Raw genomic sequence first — 12,282 nt, 5'->3', positions numbered from 1 at the left:
GGCTCCTTGAGATACTGAAGCTTTGTTCAGCAGTTGAGGCCTCTTGGGCTAGCTGTAAAAATTATTACAGGCAATAAAGTAGGATTCTGCCTACTCGGCCCCAAGGCAATAAACTAGGAAATGCGGACCACTGCCCTCAAGATTCTCTCTGGAAACAAGAACCTTTGCTGGGAGGAGGGGCCAGAGACAAATTCAAAACAGAACCCTACTCCCGTAGCAGAACCAGGGCTGGCTGTCCACCAGGAATTCCTACTCCCTTGCCATAAAGTGAAGCTGCCGCTGGCAAGGACCTGCCCAACCAAGGAGCATATTTCCCAGCCCACCCCAGCGTCTAGAACAAACATGGGACCAAGGCTACCAATGGAATGTGAGCAGAAGTGATGTGTGTTACTTCTGGGCTAAGACAGTTAAGAAGCAAGTGTGTTTTTCTACCCTCTCCTTCCCCACCTGCTGGTTTAGGATTCAAAGGCCTGACAGGAATGGAGGGAAGGAGCCTAGGTCCCTGAATCACCATGTAGAGGAAACTGTCCTCTATCCCAGGGGTCCCCAGCGCCTGAGTCACAGACCGGTACTGGGCCACGGTCTGTTAGGACCCGGGCCACACAGCAGGGGGTGAGCAACAGGCAAGCAAGCAAAGCTTCATCTGCATCTACAGGCGCTCCCCATCACCCGCATCACTGCCTGAGCTCCACCTCCTGTCAGCTCAGCAGTGGCATCTGATTCTCACACCAGTGCAAACCCTACTGTGAACTGGACATGTGAGGGATCCAGGTGTGCCCTCCTTGTGAGACCTGAATACCGAGTGATCTGAGGTGGAGCTGAGGTGGTGATGCTGGCACGGGGGAGCAGCTGCAAATGCAGATTATCATTAGACAGGCTTGACTGCACAGAGACCATAATAAATCAGTTGCTTGCAGACTCATATCAAAACCTATCAGACAGTGGCAAGTGACAAGCTGCAACTGGTGGCAGGCTTTAAGTCAGAATCCGACTTATTTTAGTCTGTGCGTGGCCCACTATTTTATTTACCACTTTATTTTATTTTTTATTTTTATTTACCACTTTATTTTATTTACCACTCCCATCCATGCCTCTTTCCTGCACTGAACACTTGTCTCAGTCACAGTTTTGGTAAGCCTGCAAGCTAACCCTAGCCAAAATGAGTAAAAAAAAAAAAAACGTTGCTAGAGAGCTTGGGGAAAGACCCAATGATGAGACAGCAGAAGCCTCTAAGATTGCAAACAAAAAGAAATTTGCATTCAATAGAAAATACCAAGAGTCCAACTTAAATTATGGGTTCGTTGCAACAGGTGATTCATATTCTCCAACCCTGCTTTGTATACTATGTGGTGACTGGCTACACAAAAAAGCCCTGAAGCCTTCAAAACTACTTCTCCACATGGAGACCAAGCACCCTGCATTAAAAGAAAAGACTTGGGGTCTTTTAAAAGGAAAAAACACCACAAACATGAAGAACAGAAACAATTATCAAAGGCCATCACTTCACCCAATGTGTCTGCACCGAGAGCATCATTCTTAGTGGCTAACTGCATTGGTAAAGCTAAGAAGCACTTTACTCTTGGTAAAGAGTTGATCGTGCCTGCTGCCAAGGACATTTATCATGAACTTTTAGGAGAGTCTGCAGTCCAAATGGTGGCACATGTTCGTCTTTTATAACTGGCACCATAACTAGATGAATTGATGAGACAGCAGGGGATGTTGAGGCTCAATTGTTAGAAAGGATTCATGAGTCACTGTGGCATGCAATGCTGACATTGATGAGTCTACCAATGTTGACATCAAGGCAACAGTGCTTGTTTTGAGAGTGTGCTTGAGGATATACTATGTGCACTTCTGTTGCCAACCAACACAGCTGCAGAACTGTTCAAGCCTTTGAATGATTCAGTTCAGTTCAGTTCAGTCGCTCAGTCATGTCTGACTCTTTGCGACCCCATGGACTGCAGCACGCCAGGCCTCCCTGTCCATCACCAACTCCCGGAGTTTACTCAGACTCATGTCCATTCAGTCGGTGATACCATCCAACCATCTCATCCTCTGTCGGCCCCTTCTCCTCCTGCTTCAATCTTTCCCAGCATCAGGGTCTTTTCCAGTGAGTCAGTACTTCATATCAGGTGGCCAAAGTATTGGAGTTTCAGCTTCAGCATAAGTTCTTCCTGTGAATATTCAGGACTGATTTCCTTGAGGATGGATGGGTTGGATCTCCTTGCAGTCCAAGGGACTCTCAAGAGTCTTCTCCAACACCACACTTCAAAAGCATCAATTCTTTGGCACTGAGCTTTCTTTATAGTCCAACTCTCACATCCATACATGACTACTGGAAAAACCATAGCCTTGACTAGAGGCACCTTTGTTGGCAAAGTAATGTCTCTGCTTTTTAATATGCTGTCTAGGTTGGTCATAACTTTCCTTCCAAGGAGTAAGCATCTTTTAATTTCATGGCTGCAGTCACCATCTGCAGTGATTTTGGAGCCCAGAAAAATAGTCAGCCACTGTTTCCACTGTCTCCCCATCTATTTCCCATGAGGTGATGGGACCAGATGCCATGATCTTAGTTTTCTGAATGTTAAGCTTTAAACCAACTTTTTCACTCTCTTTCACTTTTATCAAGAGGCTCTTTAGTTCCTCTTCACTTTCTTCCATAAGGGTTGTGTCATCTGCATGTCTGAGGTTATTGATATTTCTCCCAGCAATCTTCATTCCAGCTTGTGCTTCTTCCAGTCCAATGTTTCTCATGATGTACTCTGCATATAAGTTAAATAAGCAGGGTGACAATATACAGCCTTGACGTACTCCTTTTCCTATTTGGAACCAGTCCGTTGTTCCACGTCCAGTTCTAACTGTTGCTTCCTGACCTGCATACAGATTTCTCAAGAGGCAAGTCAAGTGGTCTGATATTCCCACCTCTTTCAGAATTTTCCAGTTTGTGGTGATCCACATAGTCAAAGGCTTTGGCATAGTCAATAAAGCATAAGTAGATGTTTTTCTGGAACTCTTCTGCTTTTTCGATGATCCAGCAGAAGTTGGCAATTTGATCTCTGGTTCCTCTGCCTTCTCTAAAACCAGCTTGAACATCTGGAAGTTCACGGTTCATGTACTGTTGAAGCCTGGCTCAGAGAATTTTGAGCATTACTTGAATGATTACATATCAGGAAAGATGAATTGGTCATTTTGTGTTGGTATATACATAGATGAAGTGGCTGCCATGACTGGATGACTGTCTGGTTTCACTACTCAGGTCAAAGAATTCCCTTCTGAATATGAATCAATGTACTATGTCATCCATAAAGAAATACTGGCTAGCTGAAAAAAAGTCACCTGAATTTAACAATGTTTTGCAGGATGTGATTAAAATTATCAACTGCATTAGAGTACATGCCCTTAACTCAAGTCCCTTCGTGCAGATCTGTGAGGAGATGGATGCAGAGCATCCATTTGAACCCAAAGCATCTCAGCTCATAAGAGAAGACTTATACACAGAGATGAGATGGCTTTCTAAAGGTAGGTTGCTGGCCAAAGTTTCTGAGTTATGAGAGCAGTTCTAGAGATTTCTTTTAAAAAAACAGACACCATTGGCAGCATACTTCAGTGACACAGAATGAGTCGATAAACCTGTTCAACCTGTTTGAGGAACTCAGTACATCCTCTCAGGAGAGAACAATTGTGTTCAGTTGGCAGACAAAGCAGTTACATTCAAAACCAAACTGGAATTATGGGGGTGATGAGTGAACATCAGGATTTTAGACATGTTTTAAACATGAGCAGAGATTTCGAAAGAAACTGAGCCAGGGTCTTCTTTCTCCAAGCATGATCACCTATCTCAACTTTCAAAAGAATTTGAACATTACTTCTCAACCACAAAAGACCCCCAAACTGGGAAGGAATGGATCCATGACCCATTTGTGAATAAGCCAGCTGAATCGACATGCTAAAAGAGGATCAACTGCTTGAGATGGCAAATGACAGTGGCCTCTTAACTCTTTGAGGCAACTTCAAATCTCCATATATTCTGGATTAAAGTCGAGAAGGAATGTCCTGAGATTGCTACAAAAGCACTGGGGAGCCTGCTTCCATTTTCAATACTTCATCTTTGTGAAGCAGGCTTTTCTGCAGTGACAGCAATGAAAATGAGATTATGAAGTAGTCTGGACATAAATAACACACTTTGGGTGTCCATCACCCCCAGATAGGACCATATAGTTGCAGGAAAACAAGCTCAGGGCTCCCACCAATTCTGCACTATGATCAGTTGTATAATTATTTCATTATATATCACAAAGTAATAATAGAAATAAAGTGCACAATAAATGTAATGGGTTTGAATCACCCCAAAACCATCCCCTTCCCACAGTCCATGGAAAAACTGTCTCCCACGAAACCAGTCCCTGGTACAAAAAAGGTTGGGGACTGCTGCTCTACACCTGTCCATGAGCAAGAAATAAGGGTCTATTGTAATAAATCAGTTGAGTGCTGGCCTATTTGTTATAGCAGCTAGTGTTGCCCTAGCTAACACAGCACAGAATGTGGAGGACTTGTAAACATCATGTGGTCCAAGTTCTTGATGTTAAGGATAAGAAGACATGGGCTTAAGGAAGAGAAGTACACTAACAGGACTGGCCTAGCCTCAGAAAGTCTGCTATGCCCACAGGGCAGTGCCAAGGGCGTGAGCTTTCACGCTGGTGCTGTGAGATTCTGTGCCCCAGAGCACTGCTCGCTGAACCGAGGCTGAGCCCCTGGCCCAAGAACAGCCAGTCATAAATCACGTCAATCTGTCACCTATAATGGACATTCTGTCCAGCAGGTCATCACTCTCAGGAGTCTGACCTTGAGACCCAAAACAAGAGCCTAGCACTGGTCAGTGGGACCAAGAACCAAACGACACCCAGAGAGATGCAGGAAGCTAAGGCGTGATCAAGTTCTGATCACGGCAGATCATGACTCTTGCTCCTAAGAAGTATTAAGATCTCCCAGCATGGCCTATAGATTTTAAATGGCCACTCTGTTTCCATGACGATCTTCCAGAGCCAAATGGGAACTAGACCCGAGGTGTCCTTGCTGTCCACTCACCGCATCCATTGGCTCTCAGGCCAGTTAATGGCACCTTCACACTCTTATCACCCCCAAATTGTGGCTCTCCCCTTCTCTCACCTCACTCATTCTGCCTCCTGGGGGCTCTTATCCACCCCTTTACTGTGGTCAGAGGGCTCAGTCCTCTTTTCCCTTCTGCCCGCTTGGAGATCCACTTGAGTTGCCTTGAAATAAAGGGGTTTCCACTTACTCCCCTGCAGGAGGTGGGGCCCAAGCAGGGAAGATGATGGAAACTGAAGCTCTCTTGGGCAAGGTTCCTTCCCTTCCTGCCAAGTGGTCCCTCTTTATCCTGTCTCTCTCCTCTCTGGCCTTTTCTTTAACCTTTCTTCTCTCCGGCTTAGTCCCCTTTGCTTCTTAGGGTTTCTTGGGGCTCTCTTGGGGCTCCAATTCCCCACCATCCTGATTCTAGTCCACAGGATCCTTTCAACCTCTATCCCTGGCTCGTTCCCCAGACCTGCTAAGAGAAAAGCTCTTCTCCCGTTTATCTTGCGTTCAGTGGGTCACAGCCAGCCTATGCCTTCCTGTCTTTGGCTCAGTCCTCTACCCCTCGTATCAGTTTCCTAGGGCCCCCCCGCAACAAAAATCCAAAACCCAGAACTCTTATTTTCTCACAGTTACAGAAGGCGGAAATCCAAGATCAGTGTTTCCGCAGGGGCGCTTCCTCCGGAGGCCTCTCCTTGGCTTGCAGAGAGCTGCCCTCTCACCTGTCCTCACCTGGCCTTTCCTCTGCACCTGCATCCTAGCGTTTCTACGTCTTAGCTCCTTTTCTTCAGGGGACGCCAGTCAGATGCATCAGGCCCACCTCTTAAATGTCCCGACTCCCAGTAAAGTCACATTCTAGAAAGCTGGGTGCTAGGGCTTCAACGTCTGAATTTGGGGCAGGGGACAATTCAGTCCATAAACAGCCCTGGTCTAATCAGTTCTGATGGAGCAGAAGGGGGCCCTGGAAGCACTGAATAGGCACGATAACTGAAGATTCAGACCACCTGTGTTTACCCACTTGACCCCTCTACTCACGCCTAGAATGACACCTCCTACCTCTGCTTATCACCATTGCTTGTTCATCAAATCCTACCTTAAGCATGAGCTTCCCAGGTGGCTCAGTGGTAAAGAATCTGCCTTCAGTGCAGGAGATGTGAGTTCGTATCCCTGGGCCAGGAAGATCTTCTGGAGAAGGAAACGGCAACCCATTCCAATATTCTTGCCTGGAGAATTCCATGGACAGAGGAGCCTGGTGGATTACCTCAAACGTAATATCTGGCATAATATTCTGATGACTGTGGCATAATCTTGTTTCTCTTGGCTTGGTCGATGTCTCTTTTATGGCTTGTATTTATGTCTTCTTTATTTGTCCATTTAGTACACATTTATGGAGAAGCAGCCTGGGGCAGTGGTTCAGAGTGTGGACTTTGAGGACAACTCAACAATTTACCAGCTGTAATTTTGGCCACGTTACGTTGTGATCCCCTCTGATCCCCAGGGTTATCTGAGACAAGCTGCACCTACTCTATGACAGATGAGGTTGAAGGACTAACATAAAATGCTCAGGAGGGTGCCTGACACGCAACAAGCCCTCAGCAAGCATGAGTGATCAGAGGGCGTGCCAGACTGGGAGGTGTGACCGTGTGGTCATGTCCAAGATCTCTGATCCCCAATTAGATCCCAGTAGCCTGGAAGCTACCACCTGATCCAATTCAACATGACATCTGGGATACAGGGGGGGAGGCCTCATAAATGCTCGTTTCCTGAAAGTCAGTCATTTGTAGTGATGCGGATGGAACTAGAGTCTGTAATACAGAGTGAAATAAGTCAGGAAGAGAAAAGTATCACGCATTAATACTCATATGTGGAGTCCAGAAAGATGGTACAGACGGACCTATCTGCAGGGCAGAAATGGAGACCTCAAAAGGGACATGCAGACACGGGGGGAAGGGGGGGCGTGGGATGAATTAGGAGAGTCGCAGTGGCATATATACACTCCACGTATGAGCCAGAGAACTAGCGGGGAGCTGCCGTAAATTAGCCCAGGGGGCTCAGCTCGGGGTTCTGTGATGACCTGCAGGGGTGGGGGAGGGCGGGGAGGGGGTATGTGTATACACGCAGCTGATTTGCTTTGTTTCACAGCAGAAACTAACACAACAGCATAAAGCAATTGTGTGCCCATCACGTCGCTTCAGTCATGTCCAACTCTGTGTGATCCCACGAACTGTAGCCCGCCAGGCTCCTCTGTCCATGGGATTCTCCAGGCAAGAATACCGGAGTGGGTTTGCCACGCCCTCCTCCAGGGGATCTTCCTGACCGAGGGATCAAATCAGTGTCTCTTGTATCTCCTGCGTTGGCTGGCGGGTTCCTTACCACTAGCACCACATGCTAACATACTTCCTTTTATCAAATTTATATGAGGATATATTTTCCAAAGATAATGGCTCTTCCCGACCCAGGGATCAAACCTCTTGTCTTTTACGTCTCCTGCAGCTGGGTTCTTTACCACTAGCGCCACCTGGGAAGCCCTGTAAAGCAATTACACTCCAATTAAAAAAAAAAAAAAATTGAAAGGGGAATCCCTTCGTTAGAAAATCCAATAAATAAATAAATGCTTGTTCTCAAAATTTTAAATGATAAGAGAAAAATAAAAAGACAGAAATACAAGGATCAGTAAAATGTAACTCTCTTACTGGACGCCTGGAAACAAAGAAACCCTGTAAATGTGTTTCCTCTGAAACCAGGCCCTCTTTCCCAGAAGCAGCAGTCCTTAGCACATCCATGCATACCATTCAGAGAAGGGAATCACAAACCTCTTTATCAGGCACATGCAGATGCAGTCTCTTCTGGGAGTGCCACCTGCTAGTGCTTCCTGGCTCCGTTGCCCAGGCTTCAAATGGATGTTTTACATTCTGGGATTCGCATGGTGGTATCCCTCACAATCTATAACTGCTCTCTCCACAGCATCAAGGAAGGGTCATTACTGAATTGCCACCAGCTGCCCTCGGGAGTTGGGAATGCAACCACAATTAAGTGGGAGGAAAGCTTCAGCTCAATTTCATCCGCAGTGAGAAGAACCCATTTCTAAGCAACCACCATGCTCCGGGCATGGCCCCTTTGAACCTGGAGATAACCCTGTGTGATATATATTTCATTCCCCCACCCCCATACTTTCTCATTTTGGAGTTGAATCTAAATGGAGAACTTAACAAATATCTGTGGAACATTTCAACATTTGATTTACCTCTACCATTCTAACCTCTGCAAGACTTTGGAAGATTGCTTCTTTAAAAAGGGAAAATTATTTATTTGGCTGCACGGGTCTCAGTGGTGACACATGGGACCTTTGATGTTCAGCTGAGGCATGTGGCATCTTTCAGTTGCGGACGTGGGATCTGGTTCCCAGAGTTGGGATAGAATCCAGGTCCCTGCATTGGGAGCATGGGGTCTTAGCCACGGGACCACCAGTGAAGTCCCAGAACACTGCTTACTCTATTCAATGTACACAAAGTTCTTTTTGAAACTTTGGAGCATTTGAGTACTTTTGATGAGTTCATCCAGGTTATTGACAAAAAACATTGAATAGAAGAGAGCCCTTCCACTACAGACCTCTTTCCTGGAGGTACATTTAACAGTGCTGCAGTTGGCAGAACGTGAGGAAAGAAACGAGCCACTGCACCAGAACCCAGGTGAGGAAGACACGCTCTGCTTGAGGCCTGTGTCTGGGAGGGTCCAGAGTTCTGGAGACACAACAGAAGGAAACTCAGCGGTGCATCACAAAGGCCATGCTCGTTTCCAGAGCGCTGGAAGGTTCTCCCCGGACAGCGTTTATTTATAAACATATGACTTAATTATTTAATTTAAAAACAAAGAATCTAAAGATATCTGGAAGACCTAGTGCAATTTCTTCCTCAAGCAACATCAATGGGTTTCTGGAACAGGTATGACCTTTGACTAGGGACAATATTTCTCAAAACTTTGGAAAAGAATGAAACTCTCTTATACTCTGGGCCTATCCCTTCTCTGTCACAAACTAAACCTGGCTCCCCCTGCTGGCAGAAAAGAGACAAACTCCTTGGCTGAGCTAAATCTAGTGACCTTTGTGACCTGGTTGTAATTTATATTCTCAGACTAGACTCAACTCTGGAAAAGTCCAGAAGACAGGACTGATCTCTCCAGTGCCACCCAAGCCCTCTCCCCCGCCGCCCTTACCCATCTATCCACGTTACAGAATTTACAAAGTAACCTGCGTACTAGGAAGTATGGTGGTCCCGGACGGCAGATGCCCTGGAGAGGCACTCTGCCCTCCTCCCAGGCCGGCCAAGATCCCGGCCTAAGGAAAGGGTGCTCCCTGGGGAGGGTTTCAGTGCTTTGCTGGTGATCACAGATGGAGGGCAGACAAAGAGGGAAGCGGCCGCTGCCGCAGGAGGCAGGCTGGACAAACCGCTGGGGTGGGACCTCCCAGGCACAGAGAGGAGCAGCAGATGAGACCCCAGGGTGGGGGCTTACTCTCATCGGAGGCCAGTCACGCACCGGGAAGGGGACCTGGCCTGCAACGCTCACCCGAAAGACGCTGTGACTTTAACCAAGTCCTTTCCTACCCTGGGTTGCAGTCACCCTCTCTGTAAAGTGAGGATATTAGAGGTGGTCTCTAAAGACCCTTGTTTCCTACCTGACCCAGCTCAGGAGTCACCTCTGTGACACTTTCTCTGATCAACTCACTGACCCTACTGCTTCAGGCAGACTCGCATATCAGAGCACTTGGTGATCATCTGCATTTATTTCTGCTCTCTCCTCCAAACCAAAGGCACCTTATCCCAGCATTCTGGCTCATTTGAATTGTTGCTGCTGCTGCTGCTAAGTTGCTTCAGTCATGTCTGACTCTGTGTGACCCCACAGACGGCGGCCCACTAGGCTCCCCCATCCTTGGGATTCTCCAGGCAAGAACACTGGAGTGGGTTGCCATTTCCTTCTCCAATGCATGAAAGTGAGAAGTGAAAGTGAAGTCGCTCAGTCGTGTCTTACTCTTAGAGACACCATGGATGGCAGCCTACCAGGCTCCTCCGTCCATGGGATTCTCCAGGCAAGAGTACTGGAGTGGGGTGCCATTGCCTTCTCCACATTTGAATTATTCAGTCAGTTCAGTCGCTCAGTCGTGTCCAGCTCTTTGCGACCCCATGAATCGCAGCACACCAGGCCTCCCTGTCCATCACCAACTCCTGCAGTTTACTCAAACTCATGCCCATCAAGTCTGTGATGCCATCCAGCCATCTCATCCTCTGTTGTCCCCTTCTCCTCCTGCCCCCAATCCCTCCCAGCATCAGGGTCTTTTCCAATGAGTCAACTCTTTGCATGAGGTGGCCAAAGTACTGGAGTTTCAGCTTCAGCATCTGTCCTTCCAATGAACACCCACGACTGATCTCCTTTAGGATGGACTGGTTGGATCTCCTTGCAGTCCAAGGGACTCTCAAGACTCTTCTCCAACACCACAGTTCAAAAGCATCAATTTTTCGGTGCTCAGCTTTCTTCACAGTCCAACTCTCACATCCATACATGACCACTGGAAAAACCATAGCCTTGACCAGATGGACCTTTGTTGGCAAAGTAATGCCTCTGCTTTTTAATATGCTATCTAGGTTGGTCAAAACTTTCCTTCCAAGGAGTAAGCGTCTTAATTTCATGGCTGCAGTCACCATCCGCAGTGATTTTGGAGCCCAAAAAAAATAAAGTCTGACACTGTTTCCACTGTCTCCCTATCTATTTCCCATGAGGTGATGGGACCAGATGCCATGATCTTCGTTTTCTGAATGTAAAGCTTTAAGTCAACTTCTTCACTCTCCTCTTTCACTTTCATCAAGAGGCTCTTTAGTTCCTCTTCACTTTCTGCCATAAGGGTTGTGTCATCTGCATACCTGAGGTTATTGATATTTCTCCCGGCAATCTTGATTCCAGCTTGTGCTTCTTCCAGCCCAGCGTTTCTCATGACGTACTCTGCATATAAGTTAAATAAGCAGGGTGACAATATACAGCCTTGACGTACTCCTTTTCCTATTTGGAACCAGTCTGTTGTTCCATGTCCACTTCTAACTGTTGCTTCCTGACCTGCATACAGGTTTCTCAAGAGGCAGGTCAGGTGGTCTGGTATTCCCATCTCTTTCAGAATTTTCCACAGTTTATTGTGATCCACACAGTCGAAGGCTTTGGCGTAGTCAATAAAGCAGAAATAGATGTTTTTCTGGAACTCTCTTGCTTTTTTGATGTTCCAGCGGATATTGGCAACTTGATCTCTGGTTCCTCTGCCTTCTCTAAAACCAGCTTGAACATCTGGAAGTTCTCGGTTTTAGGTAATACTATACACTGAACTAATGAATCAGGAATCTTTCTAGGTCTGTAATCCCTGAATTGTCCACAAGATGGCAATCTGCACAGGTGGCTGCTATACGAACCTTGCCTGTTGGTTGAAGCCCTGGGAGATGTTGAAGGGAAAACAGCCTGGAAGGACTCTCCTGAAGGACTCACCTCTGACTGCTCAGCAGGTGTGTGCGGTGCACTCCCCTCCACCGTAAAGTGTCCATCTCAGCCAGCCACGCAGGCCTGAGCCACAGCGGCCGAGCCCAGGTTTCACGTTTCCCGGCTTCTCACCCGGCTGGGCAAGGCTGGTGCCCCGGCCGACACTGCCCTCCCCAGCCTCCTCCCTCAGCAGCCACACCCCTCCTCCACCCCACTCAGCTCTGCGAGCGGCGTGAGCTCTCTTCTGCTCCCGGCTCTGCCTTGCTCTCTCTGATCCTCACGCCTTCAGACACGCCGGGCCTTCTCTTCACTGTCCTACCAGGCGGCACCTGCTGGTTCTTCAAGACCCAGATGGGTGCTGGTGAGGGTGTGGACAAAAGGAAACCCTTATGCACTGCTGGTGAGAGAGTGACTTGGTGCTGCCACTGTGGAAAACAACATGGAGTTTTCTCAAAAAACTAAAACTAGAACTACACTAGGACCCAGCAATTCCACTCCTGGGAATATATCAAAACCCCCCAAAGCACTAATTCAAACAGATACAGCCACCCCAATATTCACAGAAGCACTGTTTACAGTTGCCAAGGCAAGGAAGCAACTTGTGTCCATCAACAGATAAATGGATAAGGAAGGATAAGGATAAGGAAGAAGTAGTATAAAGATGTGTGTGTGTAGATAGTATAT

The sequence above is a fragment of the Dama dama genome, chromosome 29 (assembly GCF_033118175.1).
Source record: "Dama dama isolate Ldn47 chromosome 29, ASM3311817v1, whole genome shotgun sequence".
NCBI lineage: Eukaryota > Metazoa > Chordata > Mammalia > Artiodactyla > Cervidae > Dama > Dama dama.
This window is presented reverse-complemented; position numbering follows the sequence as displayed.